The 11,950-nt window shown below is 46.4% G+C and overlaps 1 pseudogene; it reads right to left on the bottom strand.

The window, feature by feature from the left end:
- Positions 1-4,911: 4,911 nt before the first annotated feature.
- On the bottom strand, positions 4,912-11,146 carry LOC139256209 (autophagy-related protein 101-like; annotated as a pseudogene).
- Positions 11,147-11,950: the final 804 nt, after the last annotated feature.

Below are 11,950 nucleotides of genomic sequence, written 5' to 3'. Positions count from 1 at the left end.
TGATTCCGGGGATGAGGTGGTTGACTTATGAGGAAAGGTTGAGTAGGTTGGGCCTCTACTCATTGGAATTCAGAAGAATGAAAGGCGATCTTATCGAAACGTATAAGATTATGAGGGGGCTCGACAAAGTGGATGCAGAGAGGATGTTTCCACTGATGGGGGAGACTAGAACTAGAGGGCATGGTATTAGAATAAGGGGCCGCCCATTTAAAACAGAGATGAGGAGAAATTTCTTCTCTCAGAGCGTTGGAAATCTGTGGAATCGCTGCCTCAAAGAGCTGTGGAGGCTGGGACATTGAATAAATTTAAGACCGAGATAGACAGTTTATTAACTGATAAGGGAATAAAAGGTTATGTGAAATGGCCAGGGAAGTGGAGCTGAGTCCATGATCAGATCAGCCATGATCGTATTGATTGACGGAGCAGGCTCGAGGGGCCATATGGCCTACTCCTGCTCCTATTTCTTATGTTCTTATGTGTAATTTTGGCAAATTTGCTGATGATACAAAGATAGGTGGGAAAGCAAGTTGTGAAATGTTCGCAAAGAATCTATAAAGGGTGATAGACAGGCTAAGTGAGTGGGCAAAAATTTGGCAGGTGGAGTATAATGTGGGAAAATGTGAGGTTATCGACTTTGGTAGGAAAAATAAAAAAGCAAAATATTATTTAAATGGGGAGAGATTACAAAATGTGGTTGTTCAGAGGGACCTGGGGGTACTTGTGCATGAAACACAAAAAGTTAGTATGCAGGTACAGCAAGTAATTAGGAAGGCAAATGGAATGTTGGCCTTTATTGCAAGGGGGATAGAGTATAAAAGTAGGGAAGTCCTGCTACAACTGTACAGGGTATTGGTGAGACCACACCTGGAATACTGCGTACAGTTTTGGTCTTATTTAAGGAAGGATATAATTGCATTGGAGGCAGTTCAGAAAAGGTTCACGGGGTTGATTCCTGCGATGAAGGGGTTGTCATATGAAGAAAGGTTGAGCAGGTTGGGCTTATACTCATTGGAGTTAAGAAGACTTGGAGGGGATCTTATTGAAACGTATAAGATTCTGAGGGGGCTTGACAGGGGAGATGCTAAGAGGATGTTTCCCCTCGTGGGGGAATCTAGAACTAGGGGGCATCGTTTCGGAATAAGGGGTCACCTATTTAAATGAAAATGTGGAGGAATTTCTTCTCAGAGTGTTGTGAATCTTTGGAATTCTCTGCCCCAGAGAGCTGTGGAGGCTGGGTCATTGAATGTATTTAAGGTGGAGATAGACAGATTTTTGAAAGATAAGGGAGTCAAGAGTTATTTGGAGTGGGCAGGGAAGTGGAGTTGAGGCCAGGATCAGATCAGCCATGATCTTATTCAATGGCGGAGCAGGCTCGAGGGGCCGAATGGTCTAATCCTGCTCCTATTTCTTATTTTCATATAGTCTGGGTGACTGAGAGGATATGGGGTCGGAAGCTCAGCTCGGGGTCAAATAAGACGCTGAGTTTGGGATGTGTCTGGTTTAGCCTGAAGGACAGGGAATCAATGTGGAGGGAACAGATTTTAGTAAGTCTCCACTGTGTTCCTAGTGACCAAAACTGCCCCCAATTTAGCAGCAAAATGACAAAGCTACTTCAGGATAGCTGATGTGAGATATTGGACACATGCAAATATTGTTTAGTAAGGCTGGGGCAGAACAGGGAGAGCTTTACTCTGCAACTAACTTGTGTTAAAGCGACAGACTCTTTGTAATTCTGAGACACCTCAAGGCCAATTTCTGCGGCAAGAGAATGTAGATTCTTCAGCATGTTACCAAGTGGTCTACAAAAAATACAGCTCTTTGGAGCAACAGCAATTTTGAAAATAAAAAACACAGAACCAGGGCAGAGAATCTTGCAGTGCCTGAGGAGCAGGAGAAGCAAGCAGCTGATTGGGAAAGCAACATGGCTGAGCGCCAGTGATATTGAACCATGCTGTCACACAGGCAGACAAAGGAGGAGTTAGGTCCCCCAGAGATCAGGGTGGTGGTGAGATCGGCACCGGGAGCAAGATCAGAAGCTGCAGGACTGGGGACGGGAGCAGCAGATCAGAAGAGTTGTGAGATTCAGAAATGGGAAATATGTGAGACATAAAAGTCAGCTTTTACAGTAAACCTCTCGGTGAATACAGAGCTCTCCCTGGGAGCCAAGTATTAACTAAGAGCATCATTCCAGTCGGTGGCTGCCTCACCTTTTACATCGGATTACATTGGATATACAGCACAGAAAGAGGCCATTCGGCCCAACCAGTCCATGTCGCCGTTCATGCCCCACTCGAGCCTCCTCCCGTCTTTCCTCAGCTAACTCTTATCAGCATAACTCTCCATCCAGCATAACCTTCATAAACTTCTTCCACTAATATTTTGACAGTCACCGCTGAAACTGGGAGTGCTGGATTCGATATCACTTCTGGACGTCTCTCAATTGGCTCCCAACATGAAAGCTCGCCGTCAGAAAATGCTCCAATCTTTAAGCTGCTGCAGGCACAGCAAGCACCCAATTACTGTCATTCCTGATGTCATGAACTGCTGCCTCCCTGTACATGAAGCGGAAGCGAGAAGTTCGAGTAGGGTCAGCACACTAACAGTGCATGCTAATTAAACACCCCACTAATTATTGCCCAGTCAGCAGAATCTACATTAAGAACATTAGAAGGATTCTGCCATTCAGCCATTTTCCGCTGTTCAATTAGATCATGGCTGATCTGCACCTCAATTCCATCTACCACCCCTGCTCCGTAACCCTTAGCACCCAACACAAATCCATCGATCTCGGTCTTGAAAGCTCCAATTGTCCCCCATCATCCACAGCCTTTTGGGGGAGAGAGTTCCAGATTTCTACTAGCTACTGAACGGCCTTGCTCTCATTTTAAGATTATGTCCCCTTGTTCTACCCTATCAAATCCATCTAACATTTTAAACACCTTTATCAGATCATCCTCTCAATCTTCTAAACTTGAGGGAATGCAAGCCAACTTTATGCAACCTGTCTTCATAATTTAACCGGCTAAGCCCCTGTATAATTCTGGTGAATCTGTACTGCATCCCCTCCAGGATCAATATTATCTATCCTGAGGTACCGTGCCCAGAACAGATCACCACTCCTCCAGATGGGGTCAGACAAGGCTCTGTACAACTGAAGCATAACTCCCTCCCCTTTGTAGCCCAACCCCGTGAGATAAAGGCCACATTTCAATCGCACTTTCATTGCTTTTTGTACCTGACAAGTAGCTTTTAACAATTTATGTATTGGAACTCCCAAATCTCTTTGCTCCTCTACAGTTCCTTGTTTCTCACCCTTGCGTAGTCTGGTTTACATCTTTCAAATTTTCTTGACAGCCCGCCCAACCATACTGACTGGTCCAATTCTGGATGCATGGCAATACTAAGAGGGAATGTTTATGAACAGGTCAAGTCAAAAGTTACTCGTTTCTTCTCACTCAACTCACCTCCTGTGGCTGTTCATTTTTTTTATTTGTTCCTGGGATGTGGATGTCGCGGGTATGGGCAGCATTTATTGCCCATCCCTAAGTGTCCTTCTTGAACCACTGCAGTCCATGTGGTGAAGGTACTCTCACAGTGCTGTATATTTCTTTGTTGCGGTTTGGTACAACTGAGTGACTCGCTGGGCCATTTCAGGGGGCAGTTAAGAGTCAACCACATTGCTGTGGGTCTGGAGTCATATATATAGGCCAGACCGGGTAAGGACGGCAGATTTCTATCCCAAAAGGACATTAGTGAATCAGATGGGTTTTTATAACAATCCAGTAGTTTCCTGGTCACCATCACTAATAGCTTTTTACTCCAGATTTAAACTTACCAGCTGCCATGGTGGGATTTGAACTCATGTCTCTGGATCATTAGTTCTGGCATCTTGATTACTAGTCTAGTGACATAATCACTATGCTACTGTATCCCTAAGGGAGGAATTAACTGCATTCTACTGAGACAGCTAATGTACATAAACTTACAATTTATATTTTTTTCATGTTGGGAGTCTTGTTCCTGAAATATCTACTGTGCCTTTCTCTCCCTAAACTCCAGCGCCCCCTCACCCTTTTCCCAATCTCCTTTGTGGGATTATAGATGTGCAGGTTGCTGTAGCTGCGGTGGTGTCAGCACAGGTGAGCTACCGGCAAGTATCATTATTTGAACGCAAGTAAAGAAATGTTCTAAATGGATTTTTGGTTTATTCAGTCTTATCAGAGAGGATTGTGCCATACGAAAATTAAAACAAGGCCTCTGAAATCAACTTCAAAACACTGTATCTCTGCTAATATTTTAAATATTATTTATATGCTTTTTAGTTTGGGTCTTTTTATGCTCTTTACTCACCCCCTCTTCCACCCCCATTTTATGTTTTCTGCTTAAGATAACAACTCGTGCTGGGTCTTTAGTTATCTCTTAGTGACAATCCATTATGTGTGAACCTGGACAATGATTACTAGCTAGGTTATTTTATACTGAAGGCCATTGCATGCAAGTCCGACCATGTCCTTGCCCGTAGTCCATGCAAGGTGGGAGTGGGATTGGTCATTTGATAGGGAAAAGAGCAACAGCTGAGTGGAGTCCCCAAACCTGACTGTCCTGTTAACGCTTCTCCTTTTTGGAGCCCTTTCCAGCAACTTGCAATTTTCTTCTGACCATCTCCAACTACTTAACAAATAAATACATGTAAACTTTGCAAGATCTCCGTCATGCTGAGCATCACTAACAGAATGAAAGTTTGCAAGAAATCGCAAGGCATAATCTGCAGGGATTTCAAATTGGACAGACTCCCCCTAAAGATAGCTAATGAAAACAAAAACAACAGCAGCAGAAAGGGAAGGCCAGGGAAAATGGAGTAAAGTAAAAATGTAACATTGTCAGTTCGTTTTTTGCTAGTAATTCGACAGATTATAAAGCCAAGGTGTCTTTGATTAACCGCCTCATGGTGGTACTAACAGATGTCCCAAGGGTGTCAGTGGTCTGGTAGGTGATTTTGTACAGGTAAGGCTGTACGTCTCTCAGGCCCGTGTCAAAGACATTGTCCACCTCCGACTGCGTGGGCATTTACGGCAAGTACTCGTGCCTGTTCATGACCTCAATGACGTTAATGATTTTCTCGCCCAGTTTCTCGCCCACCTTCTCGCGGCAGATTTGCCTCTCCTGCTCATTGGCCAGATTCACCACGTTGAGTTTGAAGGCCCACACCTCCCACGGGATGCACTCATCTGAGAACGGCCAGCGTGATTTCTTCTTCTGGTAGATCTCCAGGGAGATCTGACCACTCCCATCACTGCCAGAGTTGCAAAGGGCGTCCTACAGTTAAAGGAGGAAAATGTCATGAGAAAAACTGTCTCTTGGTGAGGTCTATCGCTCTAGAATATTGACCGAATGCCAATTATTAGCTGAAAGTCTTACTGCGCAATTCCCCCCGAATTCAAGGTCTAGGATCATCTCAGCCATGTAGACCAGAAGGTCCAAAGTTTGATTTCTATTTTGTTCGGAATTGATCTTATCCAGTACTTGGGAGCACCACAATTAGACCCAGCATTCCTAGGCAGGAAAGAGCATGGGGGAGCTGTGGGAAGCCAGTCAGGGATCCCACACCCAATTGCTGTTAAAGTGATTCCTTAGAGAATATGTGTTAGAACAGGATTGTGCCATTACTCTCCTGTTGAGAAGGCTGCAGACTTTTACTGTCTGGGCTCATATAAGAATAGCCAGTTGGACAAAGTACTCAGGGGTAGGCAGCACCAGTGAAACCAAACTCCCATCAAGAGTCAATATCTTCAGAAGTGGAAAACATATCTTACTGCACGTGTGGGATGCCAAAATATCAACATGCTGTGCCCTGAAATGCTAAACTCCAGGTTTTTTCCTCTCAATTCCCAATGTAATGCATTTGCTTCATGGGTTCTTTGCTTAAGAATTCATAGCAACACATTGCTATTAAGAACTAGTTGGTTTATTAACAAATGTTTAACAATCACACTACACATTACCTGTTCATCCACCAGGCTCACAACCACCTGCCTCATCGTGGATCCCCTGAACCCACTGGCTGGGGTTTTATTGAGTCTTGTGAACATCACATGACTGGCTGAGCCACTCACAATTCAACAGCTCTACAACTATCTTAAAAGTAAATTTAATCAAGTGCCCCACTTTTTTTTTTGAGGGCACCAAAAACCACAAATTAACAATTAAACATTAAAGGGAACCATATCAAATCAAATTAATTAAAATTTTGTTCGCCGCTGTAATGATGTAGTCCAGTCCCTCCGGCGCCCACCTCTCACGGAAGGCCGTGAGCGTACCGATGGACACCGCGTGCTCCATCTCCAGGGACACACTGTCCCAGATGGAAGAGAGGCAGGCAGTCGGGCTGAACGACCCCCTCGACCGCCCGCTGCCTGGACCGGTTAATGGCCCCCTTGGCCGTGCCCAGGAGCAGTCCTACGAGGAGGCCCTCGGACCTGCCCTCTCCCCTCCGCACAGGGTGCCCAAAGACCAGGAGTGTGGGACTGAAGTGCAGCCAAAAATCGAGGAGCAGCCCTTGAAATAATGTAAGAGGGGCTGCAACCTCGCACATTTTATATAAACATGGAACAGACTTAAAAACTTATTGCATATGATTGCTCCATGCAACACCCTCCAGGCCAAGTCCCCAATAATAGAGGGAGGACTCCCGCGTAAAGTGCACTCCATTGGGGACCCCCGCCTCCTCCGGACGACAACATGGTGCACCATGGCTGTCCGGATGGCAGACGAAGATGGCAAAGTGTGCAAGGGCAGCCTGTATAGGAATCGCTCTGCACAGAACTGAAATCATCAGTTCTACACTATTTTGGATAGAATTTTAAAATCAAGTACCCCCTTTTAGTAAGGGCACTAGAATCCACAAATTTCCAAATTAACTGGGAACTTTAAACGTTCAAATTAAATTAAAATTCTGTTCCCGGAGGTGATGATGCACTCCAGTCCCTCTGGTGCCCAACTCTCGCGGAATGCCGTGAGTGACCAGTGGACACTGCATGCTCCATCTCCAGGGACACCCTGGTACGAACATAGCCACAGGAGAGAGGCAGGCAGTCGGGCTGAACGACTCCCTCGACCGCCCGCTGCCTGGACCGGTTAATGGCCCCCTTGGCCGTGCCCAGGAGCAGTCCTACGAGTAGGCCCTCGGACCTGCCCGCTCCCTCCGCACAGCAGCCCCTTCAAATATTGGCGCTAGCTCGACAATTATTTTGTAGCAAACAATTAAATCAAGTGCCCCCCTGATTAAAGGGGGTTGGGGGGGACACCAAACACTTTCCAACAAGTGCCCCCTTGTTTTTTTGTTTTTTGGGGTTTTTTTTGAGGGCACTAAAACACAAATTATACAAGTGCCCCCTGGCTAAAAGGTGAGGGGGGAGAACTAAGATCGGCACAATAAACAAATTAAACTTTAGACAAAACGTCAAATTAAAATTTGGTTGCCGGGGGTGATGATGCACTCCAATTCCTGCAGCGCCCACCGCTCGCGGAAACTGAATATCTGGTCATTATCACACTGCTGTTTGTGGGACCTTGCTGTGTGTAAATTGGCTGCTGCGTTTCTTACATTACAAAAGTGTTTACACTTTCAAAAATACTTAATTGGCTATAAAGTGCTTTGGGAAGTCCTGAGGCAGTGAAAGACGCTATATAAATGCAAGTCCTATCCTTTCTTTTGAAGCTGTGTGACTTTAAGAATAAACAAAATGCTACCATTCTAAATTTCATTGATAAAGTGACAACAACAAAACATGTAGCACCTTTAACTTAGTAAAATGTCTAAAGGTCCTTCACAGGAGCGTTTTCGAACAAAATTGGACACCGAGCCACAGAAGGAGATATTAGGACAATTGAAAGGTAGGTTTTAAGGAGCGTCCTAAAGGTGGAACGAGAGGTAGAGTGCTTTATGGAGGGAATTCCAGAGCTTAGAGTCTTAGCAGCTGAAGGCACGGCCATCAATGGTGGAGCATTTAAAATCGGGGATGTTCAAGAGGCCAGAATTTAAGGAGAGCAGAGACCTCGGAGGATTCTGTCCAAGTCTGCTCTGGTTGGGAACACAAAAGTTAAACTTAGCGTCTGCACTCGTGCACCACGAGCTGAATTAGGAGTTACCCCGAGGCGGGGATCACAATTATCAACCAGTTATTTGCATGGGGTTGATACAAAATGACATACGTACAATATACAGCACAAAAACAGGCCATTTGGCCCAACTAGTCTGTGCTGCTGTTTACGCTCCACAGTCTCCTCCCATTCCAGCGACCTTATCTCAGCCTTTCAGCTTATCTTTCCATTACCTTTACTCCCATGTTCTCGGCTAGTTTACTTTTGAAAGCATCTAAACTGTTTGTCTCAACCACTTCCTGTGGTAGCAAGTTCCATATTCTAACCACTCTCTGAGTAAAGGCATTTCTCCTTATTTCCCTATTGGATTTAGCAGTAACTATCCTGTATTTATGGCCATAAGTTTTAAATTCTCCCGCAAGTGGAAACATTCTGGCCACATCGACCCTGTCCAACCTATTTATAATGTTAAAGATCTCTATCGGGTCACCCCTGTCTTCTCTGTTCAATCTTTCCCAGTTGCTGTAATCTCTCAGTTCTGGTACCATCCTTGTCAATCTTTTTTGCACTTTCTCCAGCGCTTCTATATCCTTCTTAATGCAAAGCCAAGGCATCTGAATAGCCACCTCATCGTGGTGCCAATGGTCAATCTGAGCAACTGTGACTGCACTTCTTTCAGGTCTGTATCAAAGACATTGTTTGCATCCAACCTTTCGTGTGTCTGGTCATGACATCAAGTTTAATTTTTCTTCCAATTCTGTCCGCATTGAATCCACCTAGCTTCTGAAAGTGCAGATTCATGTTGTGAGTCCAGGTGACTGCACTTACTAATTTGAATTAACTATTACTAGCTGAACTGGCAGCGGTGATCATCACAGCAGTTGTGGAAAAACAAATGGGACAAAAATGGTCTAGATTACTACTCCCCGATAGCTCACTGGGTGCTACTGGGCCAAAGTGACCAGCAAAAACTAAAAGTGTTCCTGCTTTATAAAGACTTGCATTTATACAGTGTCTTTCACATGCTTAGGATGTCCCAAAACGTTTTACAGCCAATGAAGTACTTTTTGAAGTGTAGTCACTGTTGTAATGTAAGAAACGGAGCAGCCAATTTGCGCACAACAAGCTCCCACAAACAGCAATGTGCTAATGACCAGGTAATCTGTTTTAGTGATGTTGATTGAGGGATAAATATTGGCCCCAGGACACCAGGCATAACTCCCCCTGCTCTTCTTCGAAATAGTGCCATGGGATCTTTTACAGCCCCCTGAGAGTGCAGGCAGGGCCTCGGTTTAACGTCTCATCCTAAAGACGGCACCACCGACAGTACTGCGCTAAAATATCTGGTATGGGTCGGAGGCACTAACCTGCTTCTGTCCTCATTCAACACTCACACATTTATCCTTTCCAACATAACGTCGGTGACGAGTTAAAGCACTAACGAGCAGACGTGGCTGGCTGATTCTTTTTCCATTTCCCCCATTCTGGTGACACTTTATCATCATCATAGGCGGTCCCACGAACGAGGATGACTTGCTTCCACACGAGTTCACAGATGGTCAATGAAGCATCCGAGGTTCCATTCCTGAACTCCAATTGAGGGGGCCGCTGAGTGAATTTTTTTTAACGTGGTGTGATCGTTGCACACCAGCCACCACACGGGCTTGACAGAGCTCGGTCTTTATTCAGTGGCAAGGGTTAACCAGGACGACTGGAGACCAGCTCTGCTGCACAGACCCAGTGCGTACACATATCGTAGTGTGGGCTGGCCCGTGCTGCCCCTGGGCCCTGGGCTCTTCTGGTCCTCATTCACCGCACTTTAGCTGGTTTCACGTCAGCCTTTAGTGGTAGCATTCTTGTCTCTTGAGTCAGAAGGTCATGCATCAAGTCGCTGGTGGAGTACTGCACTGTCGGAAGGGGAGTTATCCACGTTGTCCAGACCAATATTTATCACTCAATCAACATCAATAAAAAAAACAGATGATCTGGTCATTATCATATTGCTGTTTGTGGGAGCTGGCTTTTGGGCAAATTGGCTGCTGCGTTTCCCACATGACTGATTTTTTTACCCAGAGGGTGGTGGGGGTCTGGAACTCACTGCCTGAAAGGGTGATAGAGGCAGAAACCCTCACCACATTTAAGAAGTGCTTTGATAGGCACTTGAAGTGCTGTAACCTACAGGGCTATGGACTTAGGGCTGGATAGCTCTTTGTCAGCCGGCACGGATACGGACACGATGGGCCGAATTGGCTTCCTTCCGTGCTGTAAAATTTCGATCATTCTATGATTACAACAGTGACTTCACTTCAATAAAAGTACATAATTGGCTGTAAAGCAGATTTGGGACGTCCGGTGGTCGCGAAAGGCGCCATATAAATGCAAGTCTTTCTTTTTTTAAGCTGAGAGGGCAAATGGGACCTCACTTTTACGTCTTGTGGCACTTCCGACCGTGCAGCGGAGACTGGGGTGAAGATTTTTGTGCTTAAGTGTCTGGAGTGGGACCTGGACCCAAAGCCTTCTGACTCAGAGGCGAGAGCGCTGCCACTGAGATAAGGCTGACGCTTGAACTGTAGGCCTTCCGTTAATGGTTACTAAAAGAATGCAGTCTGCGGCAGACAATCGATTTGAACTGAGTGGCCTCGACACCAACAAACGGTGCGTTATGAATCGCTCACAATCCCAGATATCTGGCGGGTGGGGCCTTCTTTAAGAAAACAGAGAAAATCAATCAGGTCGGAAGAGGAAAACTCACCTTAAACTCGCCGACAGATCGGCGCAACGTGCGGTCCAGCTCGTCCGACGATACTCGCACGTAGGTGCAATCGACGAAATCACAGTCAACGTCCTCGGTGCCCACGGTGCCGATGGACTAGGTGCCCTCCTTCTTGTAGTGGAACTTGCCCGAGCTCCTGTGCAGCAGCACGGTGTGGAGCACGGCTAGCACCGTCTCCTCGATCTGCCTGGCTTCCACCGTCAGCTCCAGGGTCTGGGATCGGCAGTTCATCCTCGGCTGGCTCTCTGGCTGGGTCTCTGGCTCTCTGGGTGGCTCTCTCTGGCTGGGTGGGTGTCTCTCTGGCTGGCTCTCTGGGTGTCTCTCTGGCTCTCTGTCTGTCTGGGTGTCTCCTCTGGCTCTCTGTATCTCTGGGTGTCTCTCTGTCTGTCTGCGTGTCTCTCTAGCCCTTTAAAGGCGATCCCCGAGGGGGGTGACACTGATGGAACCTCCGGGAAACAATGTAACCATTCAACAATGGATCGAACGCGGTCAGTTTCAGCTGCAGCTACATTGTAAACATTCTATCCGGTGACATCATCCTATCGGGGGGGGGGGGCGAGAGGGAGTGAATTTCAGCTGACTACAGTATCCCGACTAGGACAAAAACACATTAACGCGTCATGCTTGTAAAAAGAGAGACGTGCATTTATATCGTGCCTTCCTTTCACGGCCACCTCGCATCCCAAAGCGCTTTTCAGCCAATTAAGTGCTTGTTTTTGAAGTGTAGTCACGGTTGTAATGTGGGAAACACGGCAGCCAATTTGCACACAGCAAACAGCATTGTGATAATGACCAGATAATGTTTTTTTAGTGATGTTGATTGAGGGATAAATAAATATTGGCCAGGACACCGGGGAGAACTCGCCTGCTCTTTTTCGAAGTAGTGCCATGGGATCTTTCACGTCCCCCGATAGAGCAGTCGGAGCCTCGGTTTAATGTGTTATGAGGCGTGAATCTGGGGCCCAGAAGCGGCGAGGGCCCAGGGGCAGCTCTGGCCCAGCCCACACTGCGATATGTGAGCGCACTCGGTCCGTGCAGCAGAGCAGGTCTCCAGTCGTCCTGGTTAACCCTTGTCAC

The sequence above is a fragment of the Pristiophorus japonicus genome, unplaced genomic scaffold, assembly GCF_044704955.1.
Source record: "Pristiophorus japonicus isolate sPriJap1 unplaced genomic scaffold, sPriJap1.hap1 HAP1_SCAFFOLD_70, whole genome shotgun sequence".
Lineage (NCBI taxonomy): Eukaryota > Metazoa > Chordata > Chondrichthyes > Pristiophoridae > Pristiophorus > Pristiophorus japonicus.
Note: the sequence above shows the minus strand (reverse complement) of the source record. Positions and strands in the feature narration are given on the sequence as shown.